The 24,322-nt window shown below is 44.4% G+C and overlaps 1 long non-coding RNA gene across 2 annotated transcripts; it reads left to right on the forward strand.

Annotated features, from left to right (window-relative positions):
* The first annotated feature begins 9,342 nt into the window (after window positions 1-9,342).
* LOC113835640 lies at window positions 9,343-22,495 on the forward strand. 2 transcript variants are annotated; one of them, XR_004769846.1, is made up of 4 exons: window positions 9,343-11,344; window positions 12,515-12,709; window positions 22,186-22,289; window positions 22,415-22,495. It is a non-coding gene; the product is annotated as an uncharacterized LOC113835640 (long non-coding RNA). The 2 variants fall into 2 exon arrangements; XR_003485328.2 differs by having other exon boundaries at window positions 9,343-12,709.
* The last annotated feature ends 1,827 nt before the right edge of the window (window positions 22,496-24,322 follow it).

Here is a 24,322-nt window from a genome sequence, read left to right on the forward strand (position 1 = left end):
TCACATAAGGGGCCAAACTCCTGGTGGTTGTTGGCAGGGAACACACTGACTAAAAGAGAAGCAGGGAGTTTGAAGTGGGGAGGCTCTGCTGACCACAGGGCTGAGAGGACAGTCCTTTAAAAAGTCATCACGGGCAATGCAGACCAACCGAGTCAGCAAACTTCAGTCAGAGCGACCATCAGCTGGTCAGTCGGTGCACCTTGTCCGGTTCCTCGGCTCTCAGCGGCCCTTATCCTTACTGATGGCAGGTTAATGCCATTGCAACCACACACAATTCCTGTCCAACATGGAGACACACAAACTCCTTGCTTACTTTCAATTACTGAAGCAGAGCTTTGCTGAGGACCTTCACCCACAGCTGGGTTTCCCAGCCAGACCCTGGGGGCCAGGTTCAGCTTCTCTATGCAGCCTTTCAGGGGAGTGTGCTTTGGGACTTGACCTATTAAACTTTTACTTGTCATTTGGGTTGCTGGACATCCCCCAGAGTGGTTATCAGGATCCTGCAGTTCTGTAGCTTCAAATTTCCTAATGCTAATATTTTACCTAAAGGAGTCATCAGACACCATGAAATTAAAAAGAATTATTTTAATCAAATTAGGAGCATTTTAAAAGATTTATATTTTTCTGTATTTAAAAAGACATTTATAGTATGTGTTGTTGTTTTTTTTTTAATTTTGCCTGCATGAGGGCCTGCACACCACGGGTGTGCAGGGTGCCCACAGAGGCCAGAAGAGGCCCTAGGAATCTCCCGGAACTGGAGTTACAGATGGTTGTGAGCCACCAGGTGAGTGCTGGAAACTGGACCAGGTCCTCTGCAAGAGAAGCTATTGCTCTTAATCACTGAGATAACTCTCCAGGCCCCTCTTTTTTTATTGACGTGTACAGAAAAGGGCCTGTATCTCAAGTGTACAGCCCAAGAGACAGAAACTGTGGCCACATCTGGAGCCCCTCCCATTCTTTCCTGTTTGCCCATTGGCCTCTCCCAATCTCAACTAATCCTTGATTTGGAGCAGCTGCCTCTGATTCTGCTTTTGTACTTTATACAGATGGACTCATGCTGAGGCATCTGTTGTATACAGTTGGAGTCACACAGAGGCATCTGTTGTATACAGTTGGGATCACACAGAGGCATCTCTTATATACAGTTGGAGTCACACAGAGGCATCTCTTGTATACAGTTGGGATCACACAGGGGTTTATCTGTGTCTAGCATCATCTGTTTGAGGTTGTATGTGCAAGGTTCCTGTTCATTTATTTACCTGCTGCACGCCGTGCAGACTGCCTGTCTTCATTGGGGATGGTTTTTTAACAGTGACCACACCACACGTTTATGCAGTATACAGATGTTGATATTCTGGTGGCTTCTGCTGTTTGTTTATTCTGAGGGTGAAGCTTTGGGTATCCTTGTTCATTGCATTTGACGGCTGTTTGTCCTCTTTTTGTTAGACATACTTTGGGATTCAGTTCCTGGGTGTGAGGTGTGTGAACTCTGAGCTTCAGCACTGTGGCTCTAAAGGTGTTAAGTGTCAGAACACGGTGGGGGCGGGGGGTTGTGACAATACAGACAGCCAGGACTCACCTGATACTGATCGGCATGTCAAAGGTGGGATCCAGGGGTTCACACTGTGAACACTTCCTATCTGCTGTCTACATCGAGGCTTTCTGTTACTGGGTAATCCTATGAGGTATTTTTTTACCAGATTATAGCCCTCTGCTGTGTATGATTCCTCCCTCCCTTCCTTCCTTCCTTCCTTCCTTCCTTCCTTCCTTCTTTCCTTCCATTATATGAAGGGACTCATGTCTTTCCCGACACATTTTTCTTTATGACTAATAAAATTGAGTTCCTTTCCCCATTTTTTTTTTCTGTTAAGTTGTCCTCTTATTGATTCTGGGAACTCTTTATATGTTATGGGTATCAGTTATTTGTTGAGGTATGTGTTACAAACCTCTTTTTGTATGCTTTGGGTTATATTTTTTACTATTTTAATACTGGTGAACAAAATTCTTAATTTTGATACAATGCATTATTATTATTATTATTTGGTTCTAGGACTAGAGGTGACTATGCTCAGGATCTTGAAAATCTCCTGAAGGCTCATAAATTGAAAGCTTAGTGACTTCTGGGTCTATCTGGAAGTGACGAGGTCTTTGTGAGATGGGGCCTGACAGGAGGGAGTTATGTCATTGGGTTTCTGCTGCCCCCTCTTCTCTGCTCTCAGGTAACTATGAGACAAGCCACTTGCTCTGATGTAACTCACTACAGGTCCAAAGTGATAGGGCCAGAAGGCTGTGGACTGAGACTTCTGAAGCTATGAGCTAAGGAAACCTTTCTTCTTCTTAAGTGGATTTGTCTCATATATTTGTTACAGTAACAGAAACACAGGGAGTTTCTGTAATTTTACAAAAAAAAGTCTACCCTCATCTAGGACGATGAAGATGCTGTCTATGAGTTAGGTTTCATTTTTCTTTCCTGTGTTAATCATCTAGGATTAATTTTAGTTTTTTAGTAGAGCTTGAATAAGGGTTTCTCATACACTAAAGCAATAACCCTTGGGGCTTTATTAAAATTCACGTATTGTATTCAGTACTTTTAAAAATGATCAAAGTCATCAGTGAAATCATGGGCTCTTGTAGAGTGTTTTGGCCTGGGACTGGTGGGAAGTAGCAACTACTAGTGAATGCCTTTTACTCAGGAAAGGCCTGCGCCCAGGTGAGCCCATTGTAGGATGGTTGCTGACAGTTTTTAGAAACATGAGACACCTGTTTCATGTTGTGCCCAAACTCAAATTCCCACAATGGTTTCTGTTTAATTTTGGATAAAGTTATCTGTCCCGAGGAATGCTGTGGGCAGGACCTTGTGCCACTCTCCGTACTGTGGTTTTCCTGGAGACGGTGTCTGGTCTCTGTCTAGCTACTGGGAGTCTGAGCCTGCTGAGGGCTCTCCTTTCCGGGGATCAACTGCGAGTTTCTGTGGTGTTTTTTTTTTTTTTTTTTTTTTTTTTTTTTTTTTTCTTTAACCTACAAAACAGGTCTAGCCCTGGGCGGCTCCCCTCACTTCCTGAAGGTTTAGGAACAAAGCACTCTGTGTTTAAGGGAACATTTTTGCCTTACTGTGATCTTCTGTGGTACACACCTCTGCAAACGGCTGGAAGACTTGATTTAAGTTACCACTTGGTCATGCTGTTTCCCACAGCCAGCTTTCTTTGGCCGGCGATGTTTCTGCACAGCCAAGAAGGTCTCTCAGTCGTCAGTAGTCAGATTGCTATATCCATTTTCCTGGAAGAAATAAAATATGACAGCAATTACAACAGGGAGAAGCAATAAATATTTAGGAAGTTTGAAAAGTAGGGACCAAAGAAGTCCATGACTCAGGTTCCCATTTACTTATTACCCACAGGCAGGCTGCTTCAAAAGGTGGGTTCTATGAGGGCCAGCACTTGGCTTACACGTTGTGTGCCCCTTGGTCCCGTTCTGGGATGCAGAGCAGTGTTTAGGACATGGCAGCTGTCAAGTGGTGTTTCTTCATAGAGAGCGGGAAAGCACCAAACCCATGCCTAACAGGTCAGGCACAGCTGGGGCTGGGCTGAGCAGTGGCTTCCATCCTCACCGTCTCATCCCAGATACCCCCAGGTGGGCTGCTTCCTATTCCCTGATGCAGTTGTATTCAGCTGACTCGAAGATGTATGCTGACGTATGCTGCTCTTTCCAATGAGTTTTGTGGGGACTGACTCACAGACTGACAGACTGACAGGCTGTGAGGTTGTGACAATGAGCTTTAAAAAATATGAGCATCTTGGAGAAATATAGAGGTTCCATCCTGAGGTAATTGGCATCAGATAACTTCCGATATTATCTCTTCAATGTTATTGGCAATAAGCAGATGACTCTCCTTTGATATTATATACATATATCTATATCTATATCTATCACAAGGGGTCAACTTATAGTTCAAAAGTAGGAAGATTTTTCTCAGGGAAATATTAAGCATGTTCTGTTATTGTAAAGTGCAGACAGGTATGAGTGGCCATGAGAACAGTAACATTAACCAGTCATTGTAAACACACCTTGTAGTTCCAGGTGCTTTGCTAGTGACTTTACAAGCATCGGTCATTTAATTCAGAGATGTCCTTGTGAAATAAGTTGTAGGAGGGGAAAATGAGGCTGAGATGAAATTTGGTGACTGACAGAGGACAGAGCAAGCGGAAGAACTAGGTAGTTGGGCCTGTGTCTGATATTGAAGACTTTGGTTTCATTACTGGGCAGGGTGTGGTGAGCTTTGGACATGCAAGAGTAAGCTAGTTAGCAGAGAAAAAACTCATCACCAGAATCTATAGTGAGAAACTCATCACCCATACCGGCTCAGGAGAGCCACTCAGTAGAAATCATTAAATGGTTCTTTTCTTTGAAATGATCTCTGTTAGGACCTCCAGTGAGAGGGAGGTATGGCAGAGCAAACCTTCATTAGAAAGTATCCAACACACAATGCAAAAGTGGAGTGGCTGTGCCATGTGCTGGATCCTCAGTGTGGGGCTGCAGCTCGAGCTGGCCATGGGCCATGGGCCATGGGCCATGGGCCATGGGCCATGGGCCTCACAGATAGGATTCCTCAGTGCTCCACTAAGAAGGGAAACAGAAATGGATCCCAGTAAAGTATCTCACTGACATTCCACCTTTGTAACTCGCTGGCTTCCTGAGGAGACTGGGTGATTTTGTTCAACAGAGGAAATCCACAGGGCGTGACCAGACAGGCTTCCTGGAAGGAAGACTTCCCTTTGCTAATTTTGGGATATTCTAATTATTTTCCTAGAATGTTGAAATTGCCATAAAGTGGTTTTAGAAGCCATCAAGGTCAAATCTTTTGCCCAACTGGCTTGCCTGGAGAAATTGGAAAATTAAATATTGTGTTCTAAGAAGACTGAGAAGTGTTGGGGGAGGGAAGAGAGCAGGGTGCTCCCATCAGCCCGCCCCGACTCCGTCTACACAGCTTCACAGTGTATTGAGCTCCTCATCTAAAGCCATCGTGGAGATTGTAGCTGACAGCCGAAAATTGTTCACATAGCTTTTCCATCTCTTCCCTTTGAGTGGTTGTGTGGAGTCACATAGAGAAAGAGCTAACATACTTAAAACGTTTGCTGCAGACTGGAGGGCAGCTTTGTGGTAGAGCATTTGCCTAGCATAAGAGAGCCCCTCTTTCGACCCAAGCAGCAGAGCCTGCTGTGCAGAGCATAAGGTCAGCTGTTTTCCCTAACTTGAGGTCATCTGACAATAGGCGTTCTGACAATAGACAATAGGATGTGGCGGAGGCGTTGGTAGTCCCCAGGGACTTCTTGCACAACAGTAAGCCACCTTGGCATTTGGTCACACACTCACATTTGTGACACAGCAGCAGACACAGCTCTTGGCCCATGTCTCGGTGAACACAGAGAAATGGTTATTGAGATGGTAAAACCTGATGAGAATGGGCAATGAGAGTGAAAGCAAACCCCACAATAATCCAAAGCAAAAGTATCTCTTCCCAAGACAATGGTGAACACACCTGCTACCTTCATGTGTTCACATCTCCACAGTCAGACTTGGAAACCCCCAGAAGCCTGTGGAAGTGAGATAGGCTGTCTGCAGGCTGAGTCTTCCAGGGGCTCCCTTGGTATATCAGTGGCAGTATTTTCAGTATGATCTGAGCTAGCCTGGGTTGTGGGTTCACGGCACCACCATCTGCAATACTCAGTGTGAGTAGCTACCTTGATACATTTAGGTTTTTAACTAACATTTTCCAAAAAATTTGTTTCAAGAAAATATTAAATCAACATCCAAAGGTATTTTTAATCTTTATTTTTCCACCATTTTTACATGTTTTATTCTGGGAGAATTTCCATTCTTTTATTGATTGTCACAACATGTGTGAAGTACTAACCGGGAAGGAAGAAATGAGAAGCAGAAAGAGTGGGCATTTAGCAAATTACCAAATGGACAGATCCTTATTCCCAAGACAGTATCCACTGTCATTTCTTTTTCATACAGAAGCCAGTGAGGCGACCGGGATCCTCTCGAGTGAAGAGTGTTGCCACGTGTGTAAGACTGAGCCTTGGAGCAACCCCCACATCAACTTCGACTCTGCTTTGAGAGCCTGAAACTCCTTGACGTGCCCTTGGGGGATGTAACTTGAGCGGATTATATTTGAGCTTGGTTTTGGAGAAGTTAGGTTACATATTGACTCCCAAGAACATGAGCATCACTTCTCCAGTTTCACTCTGGCTCTGAGAAATTGAGAGCAGCTGAGGCTATTTTTAGAGATTACGGTTCATCGGAGACAGCCATCTACCGGTCTGATGCCTTTTTTTATGACATCACCCCTGAAGGGCTGCATAGCTTTATGCTTAGAAATACCCCTCGCTCTGCAACAGAGTCTGAGGCCTGCAGTGTACCGATCCTTCACTCCGTAAATCACACGATGGCCATTGTCCAGAGGCAATAAGGTCTGACCTGGTGTCTCAGCCGTGGAATGGATGTCACATGGTCCCTCCTAGGCTTATGAAAATGAGAGGAGCTTATTCTAAGGTCCACTTCCTGCACTGGAGGTCAATTCTGACTCTGTCAGGAAGATAGCTGGAGTGCAGGAATCACCCCAAATCTCTGTCCCTTCAGGCTTAGGCTTTCTCCAACATCTGAACTCTCAGCAAGGCACAGTTGTCACATGCGCTTGAGTCAGCACGTCTATTAATGTGTGAATTCACTCACAGAGCACAGGGCCACCATACTGTCCCAGTCTGCACCATGCTGGCACCCTCCCTACTGTGTTAGGAACTCTGCTGTTTAGCACACATCCCCAAGTCTTCAACTTCTAACACGCAGCAATGAGCTTGGGCAATCAGCTTGTGCCTGCTGCCTATTATGCTGGCCATATTTGAAAAAATTGGCAGCAGATTATTTTCCAATCAAAATCAAAGTCCACGGCCAAGGCTAGGGGACCTGAGTGAAGGCAATTTGACACTGTTGATTAAAGACACTTAGAAAATCGGGCATGGCAGGCCATAAATACTTGGGTGGAGGTTCTGAAAAGTTGGCAGACATTGGTTTGATTTGATATGCTCCCTGTCTGCTTCTTCCAGCTCTTCTCATCACTTCTCCTGACTACCAGACTTTCAGCCAACTCCATGTTCATTTCTCAGCTCCTCTGTTGCAACAGAATCCTCACTTTTAGCTGAGTTTGTGACTTGATCTTCCCAATGGTGGCCAGGGTGACCTGGATAGGTTATGGCCCCCAGCAGGGTTAATGAGAGCACCTTTGGCTTCTTTCCTTGCTGATGGTGGGGGACTTCTTGCCTTCCTTCCTTTTCCCTCTTCTCTGGTTTGGAGAGGGAGAAGGTGATGAGCTGTCTTGGGCCACAGAGATGAGAGAGACATCCTATTGGGGTCAGGGCAACAGGGTGGCAGAATCATGTGTCCTCAGTGTTGTAAAACTTCTCTCTAAGCCCAGTACTATAAAGGGAAGGTTTTCTCTGCTTAGCCTGGTCTCATTCGACCAGTTTCCTCTGCCTACCGGGTCCTGCAGCTGCTTATAAGATAACCACTGAGAGACTTAATATGTATTTATAATTGTCTGGCCAATGACTTAGGCTTATTATTGGCTAACTCTCTCTTGTAAATCAACCCATTTTTACTAATCTGCTTATCATAATGTGGCTGTGGCAGAGGGTGGAAGGGGACATATTGATGGCTCCCTTTGTGCAGGGATTGGCCATCTTGTGCATTCATTCAGAGGGATCCGGCCACCATGCTGACCCCAGGCAGGATGTGTTAAGCCCAGGACGTGCTTTGGAGATTTGTAAATATGTGGGGCATGATGGGCTCGTAGCAGAAGGGTATTCAATGAGCATAAACAGAAGGCCACAGAGGGACTGATTAAACAAACAACTGCCCCAATCCATGGCTGCAGGGACTCAGACTCCTAAAAGTACCCTCCTCCTCTGTGAAGCGTTTGTCTCCCCTGCCCCAGGAAGAGTGCTACAGTCTTCCATGGTTGCTGTTTCCTAGAAACCTGTGATGTACCCGGCTGTGTTGTGAGCTGGAAAGTGTAAGCCACTCTCTCAAGCTTGGGGAAAGAGTTTTTGCTTGTGTTTCCACAGAAAGTGGAAAGCTATGGATTCCTTCCAGACTAATATTGTTTGATCAAGCAAGACCCCCTGAAGCAGTGGTCCAACTGATCCTACATCCAAAATAGCTGAGATGATGCAGCCATAGATGACTATGGCCAGATTTCTGTGTTTTAACTTGATCCCCATGGTATGGACATCGCCCCCAACCAGCAGGAAGCAGTTTGGAATGAATGACGCCCAAATTCCCAAATATTGTTTATAAATGTTTTCATTTAAATGGCGTTGGTGATAAATGGTAATGATCACAGTCAATCTCTTTTTAAAGGAAAAAAGGGGAATAGGATATAGAAATGAATACTTTACATTGGTATGGATTTTCATTTATTGATACAAATTTAAGGTTAATTTTGTTATATGTAAATTTCTCCTTTTGTTTGGTATTATGTTTATACTGATCTTTTAAAATGTAATTCATGATTAAATCCAAATTATCTAGTCAACTATAATAGTCATAACTTATATTTAGGTTAGTTAGGTTTTCTAGATATACGAAGATATATTTGAGATGGATAAATATTCTTCAAACCTTTCAGAGACCCACAGAATATATGGCATTTAAATGGTTTAGGGTTTTTCGTGGCAGTGAGACACAATTGCTCCTGGCACACCAATTACTTCAAAGAGGAAGATGGGCATTGAAGAAACTCGTTATGGAGTTTGCCTTCAACATGGCAAGATTAGCCATTTGGGTAAGAAACTGCTCTTGCCTGGACTGCTTGTTGCTGAATAAGCTGGACATGCAGGACCCACAGGAAAGTGACTGCTGAACTTACAAAACAAGACAGTCCTGAAGGGTTCCTGCTCCATAGAAGAATCTGCCAGACATTCTACAGGACCCACAGAAAAATGACTAACAAACTGCCAATGTAGGCGGACAGTTTAAAATTTCCTGCTTCACTGTGGCCTATAGGCTAAAGATGGGTGCCCCAACGTTACCGAGGAACTGTGGGTGACTGTCCAGGTAGCGAGATGTCTCTGTCAATTCTAGAGTTTATATATTATCCTTTGTGGTCTTTGGTGGAGTTGAAGACAGATTATTATGGTTATAGTTTTCTTTAGTTATTATAAAAGATAAGTTACCCTTCTTTTTATTTAGACAGAAAAGAGGAGATGATGGGGGAGAGGTCCTTCTGTGTGTATGTTTGTCTTAATGGTTGATAAAGAAAGTACTGTTGGCCAATAGGGAAGCAAGTTAGGCGGGACTAGGAGTTGAGGAGGATTCTGGGAAATGTAGTAAAGAGAAATTTTGTGATCCAGGCAGGAAGTGACATAGCAGGCAGACTCAGAATATACGTAGGGACAAGCAGGGAATCACTTGCTTCCTCTTCCTCCTGCTCTCTTCTCTGGAGCCACCATGTGAGCCTGAAAAGAGAGGATGCATGCCGCCAGCATCCTTGATCAGATAAGTCTTTATAAAATATATAGATTAATAATTATGATTGATACTTAAAACAGAGACAGCAGATAAGAAATCCTAGCCATTGGCCAGCAGCATTGTAAATAATATTAACCTCTGTGTGTTATTTTGGGCACCCACGTGGTGGCAGGGCTCAGGCAGCTTGTCGGAAAGACTTATCATTACACCGCTCTGTAGCCTGGGTGGTGAGTGCCTTGATGACATGGCCACATTTTATTCAGCTTGTTTCCCTAAACACAGATCTCTGAGTCCCATACAAGGCATTTGCATGATAAATTCCCTGAGGGAAAGGACAATTCAGTTGTTGTGTCTTTATTTATTATCACTTCCTTTTTCCACGATGGCCTCACAGATGAGTTGTTTTTGCATTCTTTTCCTGGAATGTTTTATGTATCATTTCTGAATGAGTAAAAACAAACATAGGTTGGAGTGATGACTCAAAGATATCTTGGGGTACTTAGTGCAGACACATGGCTGCAATCTAAGAGTTCTGACTGAATTAAGTGTGCTGGGATTGACCCACTCTGTGTAACTACAGAGACGTTGCTGTTCAGAGTCTGGATCCCAGCACCCATGTTGGGTGGCTCACAACTGCCTGTAACTCCAGTTTCAGGGGATCTGGTGCTCTCTTCTGGTTTTTGAGACCATCTGAACATACATGTGCACATACATGTGAGCACACACAGATGCAAGCACATAGATAATCTTAAGCACCCCTTGATAACATTTGGAAGCACATGTCCCTGTTATTCCAGGTTCACACCCTTCAGGGGTTAGGCTAAGCTTTGGTATCTTTTCCAAGAATGGTTTGTGGACCTTTCTTTATTTGTAACTCATTTCCAATAGAATTTACAACTTTGGAAATCCTCTCCACTTTCACTGTGACTGTTGATAAAACCACCTTGGAATCAGCATTACAAGAAAGGGTAAAATTAGACTGTCTATAAATATGCTTAATTTCCCCAGTTGTTATTTTCAAGAGCTAAAAGAAAACCAAAGAATTGACTTGAAGGCCAAGAACAAAAGCCCCTGTTTTCATTTGTGTGGTGTTTGGATTTCGAAGCTGATTTTGTTTTTGTTGTAAATTGTTGGCAGTGGATTGGCATTTGGTTTAGTGTATTTCTTACCCTCAAGTGATTATTCATGGTCCCTTAAAGAGGGATTTACCAACAAGTAGTTTCAAAAAAACACTGAATGATCAATGAATAATCTTCTTGAGAACTTGGCAGATATACTTAGATTTCATTGTAAGACAGCTCCTTACAAAGAATTTGAAGACTGTGAACTTTATATGCAGAAACGCTTATATATTAGTGACCTGGAGCCAGGAAAAAAACATCCTATTATGTAAATATTTTTGCATGTTTTTGAGGGATTCTGAAGCTAATGTAGCATCTCAATCAAATTATATTCTTAATTGGTCTGCATAAGAAAAATAGCTCATTTGTCTCTGGGTCACAGGATCTTGGGCGGCAGTTCCTCTACTGCCGGCTAGAGCCCTCTGGGGAGATTTTCATGCAGCCCGGGCTTGTCTCAGTGTACTTACTGAGAGTGAGGGTTGGCCTCTGCTCCACAGCACCCTAGGTGATCTTGGGCTCTGTATAGGATGACAATGCCTGCCTGACGCAGTGGCTGTGGGGACTGAGTAAGGACTGTATGAGGAAAGGGGGTACTTTCATGGAACACAGAAGAATATCTACAACCCATACTCAGTGTGAAGACAGGGGTCATATCCTCTTCCATGGAGCAGTACAGCCCAGAATCGTGGGGCAGGGTAAGATCACCATGTGGCAGCTGTGAAGAAACCACAGCCTTCATCTATGCTGCTTGTTTAGCGTCTGTGTGGTTATCTATGCTCTCAGCTCTCAGTAAGTAAGACCATGTGGTTCAATCTTATCATGGAGCCTGACTCACAGAAATCTCAATGGGTCACCTATTCCCTTGTAGCCAGGGAAGTGTTGGGTTAGCTTGCATCACATATGGGCCACACACCTGAAGGCTTGAACTGATCACATTTCTGTCTCTGTGTGACAAATATCCTGATCCGCCCCCATCAACATAGAGGAGGAAGAGTTTATTGAAGCATACAATTCCAGGTTGTAGTCCATCTTTGGGGGAAGTTAAAGGAAGAACTCAAACAGCTAGTCGTATCACATCTGTAGCCAAGCAGAGAGAGATGAACACGTTCACACTGCCTGCTTGCTTCCTCTCAGCAGCTTCCTTCACTCTTTCACAGTTCAGGACTCAGCCTAGGGAATGATGCTACCCACAGTGGGCCGGGTCAATTAATAATAATCAAGACAATCCCAAATTGACATTGACAAGAGGCTAACCTGATATGGACAATTCCTCAACTGAGACACACACACACACACACACACACACACACACACACACACACTCTCTCTCTCTCTCTCTCTCTCTGGTTCTAGATTATGGAAAAATGTCATTTAAAACCAACCATCAGAAGGCCCATTCACACAGGGTTCCTGACACTCACACAAATCTCATTGACTCAAGTCTAGTTGAAGGGACAGTGACGATGGTTGTTGCCCACTGCTACTGACATCAGAATGACTTCACTGCCACAAGATCTAGCCAGGAGAAAAAAATCAACGTGGCCTGTGCTCACATGAACACAGTTTTCATTTCCAGAGGCAGTGGCGGAGGATATATCTATCTTATTTGAAGTGCAGCCACCCCAAGGGGCCATTTAGGATGAACTGTAGGGCACCCCCTGTGGTATTGTGTCTAAGGCTCATGTCCTGGCAGATGTGAGCTCTCTTCCTCTGAATCCCCCCAGGACTGAGCACCTTTCTCTGGCATTTTGCCTGGTTGTCTTTGTGGGCCTTGTTGACGCATAACTTAGGGGAAATTCTCTCAAGAACACAGGATATAAGCATTGGGATCTGGAGCTTAAGATCCATTTCTCTCTTTGCCCCAGACCAGGGCCAGACACAACAGGACACTGTTGTTTGCTGTCACACTTCTCCCAGGCAGAGTCCAACAAAATAAGCAGGTAGTAGCAGCCGGCCTCTTAAGAATGGAAAACAGCAGAGAATGATTTTACTGGGAAAGATCGGGAAGAAAGCTCTGGAGACCAGGATTCAGTGAATGCATCATGGGGAGCAGCCATCAGGTGAGTGGGTTCCATAGGTAGTGTAAATCAGTGTAAAAACAACACAGGCGTTGTGGTGAGCATCACGGCTGTGCAGTGAGGACATGCAGAGGACAAAGACAGCTGTGGTGGAGGGAGGGAGGCAGACAGGTAAGCTCCAGCAACTCACAGTTTGGCCTCTGTCTTCATCTCTTTGTGCTGCCATAAGAGACTAACTCAGAGTGAGAAGGTTATGAAAAAATAACAGTCAGGTGTTACTTTGTCCCAGGGGTCAAATCAAGGAGACATGTGTGAGGTCTCCTTGCTCCATCATCCCATGGCAGAAAGGCAGGGCATGGGAGTATGTGTTCATGGGCCGTGGTCTTTGACAGTGGTATTAATCCATCCCTGTGTTCGGAGACCAGAGACTTAAATACTCTGCTAGGCCTGACACTTCCTATCAACACTTCTCTTGCTGGCACTTGTGACTGTTACCTGACCTGTGACTGCTTGTGCTGAGCCACTGGTGATGGGGAGTTGTCAGAAGACTGAAGCCATTGAAATGTCTTCTGAGAGTTTTCCACGTTTAGATGGTGAAACACCAAGCAGCCATCATATTAATATATAATTAAAATACAGAATTTCATTTCAGCAATTTCGGCATCTTGGGATTTTGTAATTTATTTAACTTCGCGGACATGGATGCTATCATTTAGAATTTGGAGGGAGCAAAGCAGAGACAATGAAACAAAGTGGCTGGTAGGTGATTTGGAGTGTGCGGTGGTGAATCTTTTCTGGTTGAAGTTTCAGCTGTGGTGTTTGTGACTCCATGGGATGAATCAGCTATCATTTGGCTTGGAGAGTCTCAAATGCCAGTGGGCTGAAGGAGTACATCTAAATTTAGGTGACTTTTGCAGTGATGAAACACCATGAGCAAAAGCTACTTGGGGAGGAAAGGGTTAACTTGGCTCAAGCTTCCCCATCACTGCTCATCATTGAAGGAAGTCAGGACAGGAACTCAAGCAGGGCAGGAACCAGAAGGCAGGAGCTGATGCAGAGGCCATGGAGGGAGTTGCTTACTGGCTGGCTTCCCTTGCCTTGCTCAGCCTGTTTTCTTATAGAACACAGGACCACTAGCTCAGAGATAGCACCACCCACCATGGGCTGGGCCTTCCCCCATCCACCATTAATTAGGAAAATGCCCAACAGGCTTGCCTACCTTATGGAGGCGTTTTCTTTATGGAGGTTCCCTCCTTTCAGATGACTTCATCTTGTGTTAAGCTGACATACAGTTAGCCAGCACTGAGCATTGGTAAAGGTTCTAAAGACACAGACGCTCAGGTCCCAGTGGAACCTGCAGCTTTAACTGCTGTGGCTGGGTATCATAAACTGGGGAAGCCAGCTGATGATGGGCCGGCTGGGTGTGGTTTAAAGCTCGTCTTTTTCTCAGAACAAACAAACAAACCATTAATTCCTATCAATATTCTTTACAGGACAAATTGACATTGAGCCTGAGTACTTAAAAATATTTTATTGATTTCATTTACTAAATAAATCATTCTTGGATTTGTTTTAGCTAGGGGAGTTTAGTACAATGTTTGTTTCCACCTATTGTATGCTGCCTAAAAAAATACTATTTCTACTAAATTAATGGGCAGAATGAATAGTTAGAAATAGGGATGACGGTTTGGAGAGATGGATAAGTCAGTAACAGGCTTACCACACAGCTGGAGGACCTGATCCCACTACCCAAAACCCATGTGAAAAAATCAGGCTTGGTGGAAAGCATTTTAATTCCAGCATGGGGGAAGCAGAAGCAGCAGATCCTCAGGCTCCTGGCTAGCTTGGCCTAAGTGGTGAGCTCCTGGCCAAGGAAAGACTGTCTCAACACAGACTAACACAGAGGATGGCTGGATACCTGGTGGCAGATTCTCCTGTCATCAAGCATTCGTAGAAACATCAGCAAACAACTGCTGTCTGTTTATTGTAGCATTTTATGACTCAAATAGTCTTCTAGAACCTTCTTTAGAACCAGGGCACACAGTTTCTGTAAATCATGCCAGTCTTATTAGCTTTCATGCATTTGAAAGTCACAATGGCCTAGTATGACTTCATCTTGATCTTTGTACAAGGAGAATTGCTTTAAAAAAAGAAAGACAAGCCCTCATCACCAGCGTGAACACATGTATTTACACAGAGTCTTGTACAAAGAACACATGGAAAAAATTATAATTCTCCCTCTTCTAAAAATATTGACTTCATTAGTAAAATGGAGATTTTTTTTTTTAGTTGCAAGAAAAAATAATCCTGTCAGCTGAAAATGGAAAAGAATTTACTAAGTCTGAATAGCTAAAAATAACTCCTGGGTCTTATTCCTGTCCCCTGTCTTCAGAGGAATTTACCTGATAGTGCTATTACAGGGCATTCCAAAAGCATGAACAACCCTGGTATTTTCATAAACTCAAGAGTTGGTGTTTTGTTTGAGACATGGAGGAACATGGTTTTGCTTTGTGTGCATGATTGTGCCTGGTAGGAGCCATGGCGTTGGGGTTTGTGTGGGAGCTAGAGAAAGCACACAAGGACTCTAGAAGAGTGGGAGGGTGTGCTGCCATTCTCGACCTCTCCAGCCGGGCTGGAGTCCTCTGTCAACAGTAGCTGCAGACATAAAAGCAACGCCCACTCACAGACCATGTGATTCTAGGTCTTTCTTCAGCCCCAGCTTTCAGTTCATTACAGTATGACCCATGGCTAAGAACTGTGAACTGTTACAACAGTTGTGGGATGCCCAGACTTTTGCAAACAGAGGAGTAAACAAAGGGGTGCGCAGGTGATAAACTCCTCAGTGACCTGAGGATGTCCAGGCTAAAGTTTGCCTAAGAGCACTTGTTCCCAGTCACCTATGCATATTGTTTATTAACTTTCTTTTTTGTGTGTGTGAATGAAACTTTTACTTATCTACTGTATCTAGAAGCAGATACCGAATTTTTTCTACAATTAATTTCCAAAAAAAGTGCAAGAAGTTACTATAATTTGCTTACAAACCAAAACACTTATTAAATCAACAGACTTTGGATAGTCATTCTGTGACATTCTCAATATAAACGGCACACACTTTCATGTGTGGGTATGCTGTCCTTTGGTGTGTGGAACAAGGGTACCAAAACCATACCCTCAGTGTAGAATGTTTTCAGACCGCAAGTCTGAATTTCCAAGCTTACCTGGCTCTCCAGGACCCATAAAAATCCCATCTTGGCTTATAGCGAGCACTTTGATGGCACTGTGAGTTTCTGGAAAGGTGAGCTAGGCAGTGAAGCAATCCCTGTGCGGGCCCACGGAGTCAGCTCTTGGGAGTTTCACATGATCAGCATCAAGGATCATGCTAACTGGAAAGACACCCTGTTCATGGGCAAAGCCTGGGCCATTTGCTTGAATGATGTTATTTAGCTCTGTTTCTGAGACTGGACGGGCCACGTGAACTCATGAAGGCCTGTGATACCATGGGTATCAGATTCTTGTCCCACAACCTGGGCTCAGTGCACATTGAACAATGGCTTTGGGTTGTTGGGCTGCGTTGAAACACTGTGCACCAATGAAAGCCCTTATTGAGAAATCCAGTATTGCTTTTGCTAAGGAGGGCATCTATGGAATACCTCAATGCCACCCTTCCCTCTGATACAGTAATCTGTTATCTGGATTTAATTATGGAAGGTGAAAGTTGCTGGGCAGCCCCATGGAAATTTTTAAGTCCTTTCACGCTGGGTTGGCTGTCTTTTCAGATCAATCTTCCTGCTAATGACAGCCAATACTTTCATATGTGATTACGGGCCCGCTCCATCTTTTCGTAAGCAGAGACTCTTTGGAATCATATGTATTGATCTTTTTAATAGAAGTCAGGAAAAATAAAATTACTCTGGCTTCTTGCGGCAAAACGATGATAAATGAGAACTTAGAAACTTATGGGAGAAATTTTTTTCCTGCCCTGGATTATTTTAATCACTAAAAATGATGGTCTTTTTAATAATATTTGCTTTCCATTATGCTCATTTGCAGCCTAGCCAAAAGTGGTTTCTGTATTGCTTGTGTGACCGCACTGAGGCAGAGGCCACTAGTGTTCCCGTACCTGCTGGTGACTCAGGTACAATGGCCCCAAAAAGGGGGCAAGGAGCCAACCCATGGTCTCTGCAGCCACGCGCTGGTTTCAGTAGAAGACCTCTGTTGACAGAGTGTGGTGGCCATTTCTTGTTCCATTTGCTTGAATGCCCCTCAACCATACTGTTGTCTTAGATTTGAGCTTTTGCTTCTTTTATCTTCCCCCTTTTATCTCTCGTTTGATCAAGTCCAATTACTTTCTGACTTCTCTGTTTTGCTTAAGATAAAGCATAGGGGATTCCTTCTCTGTGGCCTGATTCCTCACCATGTAATTCCTGGAAGCAGTAAATGGTGTCTTCCTGAAAATTAGGTATCAGACATGTTGGATTGAGTCATTGTTCTAGCACCACCCCCACCTCAGCCAAAGCTGTGACCACAGGCCTCAGGTTGTCTCTTGTGTTGGATTCCTTTTTTACGTTGGATCGAGTTTCCAGTTCCCAAATGAAGGCAGGTTTTTTTTTTTTTGTATTGGGGTGGAGTTTTTGTCTTGGAGTGGAGGCACGGAGAGAGAATCAAAAAGCATCCATGCTAGGGCATTAAGTAGATCACAGAAGAAGTGGATGAGGACCAAAGCATCACAGATGTCAGGACAAAGTGTGCCCTGCTCTGCTTAGCTGGGTCAAGGACAGCTGTGTGTGAGATGAAAGGCTGGTCCTGTAGAAATGCCGTGCCAGTAGCCTCCACGGGCCATGTGTCACTGTGATGGAGACAGAACCTCTCCTGTGTGCTCACTCATCCTCTGTTTCCTCTCCCTCACCCCGCCTCTCATGAAGAAAGAGATTGACCCGTTAAGAAACAGGTCATGTTCACAAGCTCATCTTCAATCTTGGTTTCCGTTCAGACGTGATAGAGGCAGTGTGAACCTGGAGGCAGTGTGAACCTAGTGGCAGTGTGAACCCAGGCCATGTGCAGACAGTTTTCCAAACTGCATCTGTGGAAATGTCATCAAGACAGCTACCTAACATCACGCTAAGACTGAGGAGTGCTTTTGAGTGACGCTGGGGGTGGGTGAAGTCTAATGTGGCCGTTCATGAAGGCTACAGGTAGGATGGTGGGAAAGCACTATGGATCATTGTCCTTGGTTGGCTTCGCTCACTGTTTTGGGTTCATCTTCTGCATCTGCCTTTTCTACTCTGGTCTTCCTGTGCTCCCCGAGGGCTGTGGAGCTGAGCATACTGACCCAGTCCTTGCGCTGTTCACTCTCACCTCCTTTTCAGGGACCCTCACATCCGGGATGATCCCAGCCATCTATCTGGATCGATCTCTAAAGAGCTTGAGTAAGTCTCACCATAGGACCATGGGATGTGGACACTGCCTGGCCTGCTTCTGAGGGTGTGGGCCCTGGCAATGCAATCCTCATGGAGTTGGGGTGTTTTACACATCCCTCTAGTGGACTACTTTATTCTTTCTTCAGGCCCAGAGCTTTTGTTGCTCTACAGACTAGGGTCCATCTGGGGGCACTATTAATCACCCATGGGGAGCAGTTTGAACAGCTTACCTACCAACTAAGATGTCATCAAGCATGCTGTCCTGGTTCTGCCCCGAGTCAGTCACTATGTAGTGTATCAATGAACACATCAGGGGCTTGGAAGTGTCTGGGTCCTCCCTTCTGAAGTCAGAGAGCCCAGAACTTAGAACAACCAAACTAAAATTAGTCAAGGTGACAGATGTGAGGATGTATAGAACTTGCCAGTTAGCGATGCTTCTGGATAAACTGAGTGATCTTTGATAAACCCGTAAGAACCCAAACTACCATGATAAAATCTTTATTCCTTCATTTATGTATTGCATTTTCTTGGTACCAGTGAGATGCCAGGCATTGACCTAGACACGGAATCCCTTACCCCAGGGATCACAGGGCCCAGTGGAGGACACAGTAGTTGGCTGAACTCTGGGAGCCTGCCCCACCCTCAGGCCCATGAAGGAGCGATGCTTTAAGGCAGGAGGCAGAAGAGGTGTACTAGTTCTGCCTGAGGCTCATGAGAGGTGTGGAGAATCACTCCTCAGGGACCACAGAGCCACACGGGGGGGGGGGGGATGAATACTTGTGCTGAGTTGAGTTGGAATTTCCCAAAAGGACACAACTTTATGGAGAAAAACAGTCCGCTCAAAGTGTACTTTCACGTGATTTATATTTACAATGAGCAAGAGCACTTTTCCTCATGGTTGTTTGATATTTACTGTTTACATTGTTGCTTAAATTCTACATTTTAAAATTCTAACCCCACCTTAAAATACCTATTAGTAGAAAAACTAAGAAGGAACAGCCAGTTTTCATCAAACACATTTTTTTTTAAGGGAATCCATTTACTTTCTACTTGGACATGGCTTACTCATCACGCCTACTTACGCACATAAAAGTAACTTATGTTCATGGAGCATCCGAGATGATTTCTTATATGAACCTTATTTCAAGCCAATTCACTTTGTCCTTCTGGGTGACGGCTGCATGCCTGCCGATGATTGTATTCAATGACGTTGGGCACAGACGTGTATCTAGTCCTCCCTCCTTTCCTGAACCTGAGAAAGAGGCAGATTCTCCAAGTGCAAATTGGATGCGTGGCAGCTGGCAAGAGAGGAATTCAGATAATTTGTTTGCCTTTGGAGCTTGATAACTGTTAATTCCTCATGAACTTGGCCTCTGCCAAACATACATTGTACTTTTCTCTGATAGGAAATTCATATTGTTAAACTCTATGTGAACTCAAGGTATTAATGTGGAGGGCTTACTAGCAAAAATGACTTTCAAATGTCAGATAAAATTAAATAACATGGCTTAATAAAATAAGCTTGTTTCCGAAAATCTGTTTTTCATATTTGTGAAGGAGTTATCTGTCCAGTTATTTAAACCAAGATATTGCCAACACAGGGGAAAAGAGACACTCTTTTTTATCAATTATCAAGGGGGCCATTGATTTCACAAAGCCAATTAGAACAGATCTGGAAGGGCAAGTAAATATTAGTTTTAGAAGCATTTCTTTTTAAAAAGCAATTCAGTTAACCAGAGTTACTAAATAAAAATAAGACATCTCGTTTGTAACCAGGGCACAGTTTGCTGTGGGGCACGCTTAGAGGAAGCTGGCTTTCAAACATTGTCAGTTAAATGACTTTACATAGATGCCCTACACATGATTTGTTCATAAACTATAGGTTCAGATTTCGTGGTTACAGAGCAATAATTTGAAACAGGCAGGCACCCCATTGTTGACTAGGTATTTTGCTGACAGAGAACAAATGATCAAGAGCGCAGGTCTGAATACTTGCAGCCCTGTGTGGGTGTCACCAATGGCCTCTGTCCCTCACTTTGTTGGCATTAGCTGCAAAACATCATTTTCCACAACTTCTTGCCCAACTTTATAGCCATCTGGGAGGGAGAGTTGAGGAGCCTTTTCTGGTGGTCTCCAGAAGGGAAACTTCTCTAGCGTAAACACTAAGAACAGTCTAGAAACAGGAGTGTGGGATCTGGGAACTGTAGGATGGCCGGTTGTGAAGGTGTTTTCTGGAGAGCGAGTTCTGCTTTCTGTTACTTGTAATAAAGTGCCTGAGAGGATTAACAAAGGAAGAAGAAAGTGTCCTCTGCTCAGGGTTTTGGAGGCTTCAGTTGATGGTCAGTCTGCCCTGTTGCTTTGGGGCTGTGGTGAGGTTGTCCAGCTGGTGTGAGCGTGCCCAGCACTGTGCGAGCGCGCCCAGCATGGTAGGAGCATGCTGTGGAGTTCAGTTGCTCCCCTTCTGTCTGTTGGGAAGCAAACAAGAGGAGAGAAATTGTCCCACCAGAATCACCTTGGGGGAACTCCCCAGTGACCTAAGACCTCTCAGGAGGCGCTACTTCCTGAAGTTTCCACCACAGCAGTACCAAGCTGTGGACTGAACCTCTCAACACATGGGTTTTTTCTGGGTTTCTTGGTAATGGGCTGGGAGGATTTCCTGGAGCCCTATTCCTCTTAATCAATGCTCAGGTGACCCGTGATGCTGAAGAGGTGGTTTTGTTGGTAGGATGGCCTTGGGGTGATTTAACTAGGACAGAATGACCCCTGATGATCCATCTATATTGAGCAGTTGACCTAGTGTTCTGTCTTTGTTCAGAGCAGGCTCCCTCAGAACTAGGTACGCTTACATTGCTGTTGTGAGTGAAGGCCACAGTCTGTTCTCTTGGAGGCTGTGATGCCAACTTCAGGACAAAGATCTCTCTTATGAGTGTCCGGACTGTCATTTCCCACTGACCTCATGCCACCATCCCTGCCTGAGCACGGCAAACGCCATCATCTCACCACATGCACAAGGCTGACGCTTGTTTTGCTGACTTTAATTTTAAGATTGTTAGCTTTTCTTTTGCCCCATTTACAGGTATGCTAAAAAAGATGTCATTTGCTGGAATTGGGTAGAGAGCCAACTCCAGTAGGGAGTGCAAGAGCAAACAAGGGCAAAACTTAATTTTCCAACGGTAGTTGGTCACACATCTTTTCATGCCCGGTGACAGGATCACACAAAGTATGAAGGTGGCACGTGAAGCTGGGCAGCATAGGAGAGGGTCCCCTTCTTTGAGTTTTAACGGATATCTGTCTCCCTCCTTCTCCCGGTCTCCTTTTAGAGCCCTGGCTGATCTTGAACTCCTTTATGTAGTGGAGGAATAACTTGAACTTTTGGGACTGCTCCAGTGCTGGCATTACGGACGTACGTACACCACCCTTCCCTTCCCAGGCCATGTGGTGCTGGAGACTGAAACCAGGGCTTCAGGTCTACTAGGCAAACACATCCCAGGCCCCCGATATTTATTTTATGATGGTTTTATCTGTCCAATCTGGCATTCAAGTTTCAATGACAGAATTGATTTTCAATTAAAAAAAAATCTAAGCATGATTTTAAGAATAGTATTTGTATAGATCAATGAGAATATTATGTAGGAAGCCGGTTCCTGCATTATAATGTTGCCTGAAGACACCAAGGTGTGAATTACTTCACAGGCGCTGGGTAATCTCCATTCCTTTGATCTCTGCCTATCCCGTGGCTCATTTTTGCCTGAGGAGCTGAAGCCATTCATAGGGTAATACGTCCCAGGCGGCTGGTCAGCCTTTTATAAGGGATGGTTTTCTTAGTTTAGTGTCTCTGCTCAGTCTCTGCTCAGTCTCCATTCTGGTAAGATGCATTAAAGCTTGTCTGCAGAAGGATCCGAGTGTCCTGCGTGTATTTCTTGCTGGCGAGGAATACAGAGCGGGCACGGGACATGTTGAATTTTTTAATAGGAAGTATTAGAACAGAAAGACTTCCATAAGAAATAACCCTTTGCACTGAGGCTCTGCAGTCCTGCCCTGGCTGTCACATGGATTAGAGAGTGCTCAGTGTTGGCCTCCCCTTGTGTCTTTCTCTTGTAGCTCTGATGCAGTGGCCTCAGTGACAGGACACCAAGGATGACCTCTGATGCGTTTCCATCCTAGAGCTGCTATCAGCGGACAAAATGCTCTAGGCTTCTGCCATGGTTAGTTGCATGTGCCGAGTTTACTGTATTAAGGGCAGCTTGGGGACATGGGTGGGGACGAGGGTGATTGATGGACACTCTGATGACACAGTCCTTTTCCTTTGGCTCTCTTCTTCTCTTTGCAGGTCAGAATTGCTTTCTCTGACTGGGGCAGAGTTAGTCATTTCTCATTGCTGTACCAAATGAATAAAGAAACACATATTTTGGCTCACGGTTTTGGAGGTTTGACCCAGGGCCAGCTGACTCCAATGCTGTGGGCCTGGGGCGGAGCTGAGCAGTAGAGGCCAGAACATAGAGTGAAGAAAAACAGCCCAGCTCATGGTGGACAGGAGAGAGAGAGCAGGGTGGCGTGAGGGGTAAGGCTGCCAGCAACTCTCCTACAGTGACCCCACTCCTCTGAGGAGACCCTCTTTTGAGAGTGTCCCTTATTTCCCTACAGCAACCAATTTTTAACCTCTCAGTGGATTAACATGGCAGAAAGTTGATCTAATTGTCCCTCAATGGTTGGGTCACCAGCTGGGGACCAAGCCTTCAACATGTGAGCCTTTGAGGGCACTTTACATACAAACCTAACAGCCACACTTCATGTTTTCACATTCTCCTGCTGGTTTTTTAATCTCTGTGCCCCAAGTTGTGTGTGTATGTGACTGTGTGTGTGTGTATGTGTGTATGTGTTGTGTATGAATGTCTCTGTATATGTGTATTTCTGTATGTACATATGTGTGCTTGTATATATGCCTGTATATGTGTATGGGAATATGTGTACATATGTGCGTATGAGTGTGTAGATATGTTTATATGTATATATGGGTGTGCATATGAGTGTGCAAATATATATGTGGATTATGCACACAGCATAGGTATCCAAATTTCAATGTAAACAGATAATTTATCATTATTAATATGAATAAAACATTTGATATATGTTATGATAAGTCTTTACTCCATCTGCCCAAGCCCTGCCGCCACCTGGGCGCTTTCCGTCAGGCCACCCAAGTTCTACCTGCCGCCACGTTATGGTCCCAAGTGACACACAGAGACTTATATTAGGTAGAAATGCTGCTTGGCCAATGACTAGGATTTCTCATCTGCTAGCTCAGTTTTAATTATCAAAATCTATGTATTTTATAAGACTTATCGGATGCCAGCGGAAGCGTCCTGTCTTCCTGGGGTCACATGGTGACTCCAGAGCAGAGACCAGGAGGAAGAGCAAGAGAAAAGGGACCACTTCCTGTTTGTCCCTATTTATATATGAGTCTGCCTGCTATGTCACTTCCTGCCTGCACCACAAGCCTTCTTTTTACTACATTTCCCAGAATCCTCCTCAACTCCTAGTCCCGCCTAACTTGCTGCCTCATTGGTCAAACAGTACTTTATTCAACAATCAATAAGATGAACATATATAGAAGGACATTCCCCATTAGATATAACTAATTGAACACATGTCTTGGCCATGAATATTTTATAGGATCCAACATATGTGTGGTGAGGAGAGTAGACCAGATTGGAAATTTGAGGGAATGGTGTGGGACCAGGGATTACAGGGCAAAGACAGAGTGAGTGGTTTTGTGTGCTCCCATCACACATGCTGATAATATGGAGGGTTGATGGGGGAATGTCCTTCTGTGTATGTTTATCTTATTGGTTGTTGAGTAAAGCACTGTTGGTCAATAGGGGAGCAAGTTAGGCAGGACTAGGAGTCGAGGAGAATTCTGGGAAATGAAGTAAAGAAGTCTTGTAATCCAGGCAGGAAGTGACACAGCAGGCAGCCTCAGATTATAAGCAGGGACAAGAAGGAAATCGTCCTCTTGTTCTTCCTCTTCCTCTTGCTCTCTGCTCTGAAGCTGCCATGTGATCCCAGGAAGATAGAAGTTTTCTGTTGGCATCCTCCATAAGGTAAGTCTTATGATTATGGTTGATAATTAAGACTGAGCTATCAGATAAGAAAACCTAGTCATTGGCCAACAGTGTTGTAATTAATATAAGACTCTCTGTGTTATTTAGGGCATCCACATGGTGGCAGGGCTCGGGCG

This window comes from Cricetulus griseus, chromosome 4 (assembly GCF_003668045.3).
Source record: "Cricetulus griseus strain 17A/GY chromosome 4, alternate assembly CriGri-PICRH-1.0, whole genome shotgun sequence".
In the NCBI taxonomy this organism is placed as follows: domain Eukaryota; kingdom Metazoa; phylum Chordata; class Mammalia; order Rodentia; family Cricetidae; genus Cricetulus; species Cricetulus griseus.